At 46.9% G+C, this 2,361-nt stretch overlaps 1 pseudogene; it reads left to right on the plus strand.

Moving 5' to 3' along the window:
- The first annotated feature begins 663 nt into the window (after positions 1–663).
- The window catches only part of LOC125485623, a 2,336-nt pseudogene continuing 638 nt past the window's right edge, over positions 664–2,361 (plus strand).

A 2,361-nucleotide genomic window follows, 5' to 3' on the forward strand; every position in this document is an offset into this window, starting at 1 on the left:
TAGAACCCCGTAAATAAAGATACACACATTTCAGTGGTCTGTATAATTACCCAACGATGCAGCATGCATTAATCTAAAAGGCAGGGTAGTATCTAAATAATACAGAAATATCCAAATGGAACTACAGTAAGAAGTAATTAACCAGATACAGTGAATAAATGCGGATAGAAACGGCAGGACTTAAACAATGCCAGATAAATGCAAGTTCTATAATTACCCTGCATATTCTACACTGGTCATACATAGAATTAGCGACAGGTCTGTTCGGCCCATCCAGACCGTGCCGGAGTTTATGCTCGGTTTCTTTCTTTTAATAAAAAGTCGTTCATGGGATGTAGGCCAATATTTTGTTTTACCTTTCCCCACTGGCCAGAGGGTAATTAAGAGGACAGCACTGTGGCCTCATAGTGCCAGGGACCCGGGTTCGATTCCACCCGATTCAGGTGACTGTGTGGAGTTTGCACATTTTCCACGTGACTGCGTGGGTTTCCTCCTACAGTCAAAAAATATGCAGGTTGGGTGGATTGGCCATGCTAAATTGTCCATAGTGTCCAGGGATGTGCAGGCTAGGTGGGTTAGCCGTGGGAAATGCGGAGTTACAGAGGTAGGGGGCGGGCCTGAGTGGATGCTCTTCGGAGGTTCGGTGTGGAATCGATGGGCCCAATGGCCTTGGATTCTATGAAGAGTCAGCCACAGTTCTGTGGGTCTGGAGTCACATATAGACTAGATCAGGTAAGTGTGGCAGATTCCCTTCCCTAAAGCGCATTACTAAACCAGATGCGTTTTATAACCGCAATCCACCGTGGTTGCAATTAAACTGGCTTTTTATGACAGATTTTTACTGAATCCAAATTTCAGCATCTCCGATGACCCAGACATTATCCGGGGCTTCTCGTTTACTAGTCCAGCGACATGCTCACTATGCCATCGCCTTTCCTTAAATGTCACCCTGTCAGCGTTTCCTCTAGTCCTCCTTCCCTCTTGTATTTATCCAGCTTCCGTTGAACTTATCTTCGCTATTCACCTACAGCACTCCCAGTGGGGGCGAATTCCACATTCTCCCCACACTCTCTAGGTGGAAGGGTTACTCCTGAATCCCTCATTGGCTGCATTAACAACTATCTTCCGTTGATAACCCCTAAACCTGGTCTCCCCCACAAGTGGGAATATTGTCTCACTGTCTATCCCATCGAATAAAAAAGGCGGATGCTGAAGATCTGAAATATGAACAGAAAGTACTGGAAAAAACTCAGCGAATCTCAGTGACATCCTCCTGCCTGGAAAGCAATTTGAAGAGCACATGAAAAAGCAATAAAACCAATTTGCAAGAATAACAGAGTTAAAGTTTGACTCTTCTTCTGTACTAATTTTGAGGTCAGCTCTGCCCTCAACCACCCTCTTCCTTACAGGAAAGACTTCAGCCCTTTCCATTTTTGCTGTCATAAGTAGTCTTGAAAAAGACTGCAGAACAATATTTATATTGGCCAACTAATCAAATGAATCGATTGAAGCGGATCTGCACTGGGTCTGGTGTTAGGTATTCCGAGTCCCAGACTGGGGCAAATCCACAATACAGCCTTCCTCGTGCAAGGTGTAAGTTCACGCTGGGCCTGACCTTGGTTTAGGGGATGAATTCTCATCTTTGTCATTGTGTGATACAGCAGTAGGGTGTGTGTGTGTGTGTGTGTGTGTGGCGTGGTGGTGGTGGGTGGTGTATGGGTGCTGGGGGAGGCGCTATCTGTTGGATGCCCCACTGCAGCGTTGTGAATACAAGGCTGTGACTCATCGCTGTGCTTCCACCTCACTCTCTCTGCCGGAATCCGTGACCGACAAGAAAGAAACGTTTCAGATGTCACAGGGTCAGGTGTGTCCCTGCTCCCGGGAGCTAGCTAGCGGGACTGAGACAGGTTCCGAGGGAAGTGTCAGGTGGGAAAGTTACAAATATTCTGTCGGAACAGGGCACGGTCCGGAAATGTTCAAAAGTGCCTCCTAGGTATCGCCCCATAGCTGCTGCGGGAATGGGGGTTGAAAAGAAGAAAACTCCCTTCCGCGAGAGCTCCGCATCAGGAGATTGTGTTTGAATATCTGAGGAGGTGAAAATGGTGAGAAGTGCTGCCAGAGTTTTGGAGCAAGTCACTCGCCAGACCCCAGTACTTTCTAAAGTTCGCTATAGTATACGATCATTTGGTATTAGAAAGAATGAGAAGATTGCTGTTCATTGCACATTCCGAGGTGCCAAAGCTGAGGAAACTCTAGAGAGAGTAGTAGGAACTGCAGATGCTGGAGAATCTGAGATAACAAGGTGTAGAGCTGGATGAACACAGCAGGCCAAGCAGCATCAGAGGAGCAGGAAAGCTGACG

The sequence above is a fragment of the Rhincodon typus genome, chromosome 20, assembly GCF_021869965.1.
Source record: "Rhincodon typus isolate 14 chromosome 20, sRhiTyp1.1, whole genome shotgun sequence".
NCBI lineage: Eukaryota > Metazoa > Chordata > Chondrichthyes > Orectolobiformes > Rhincodontidae > Rhincodon > Rhincodon typus.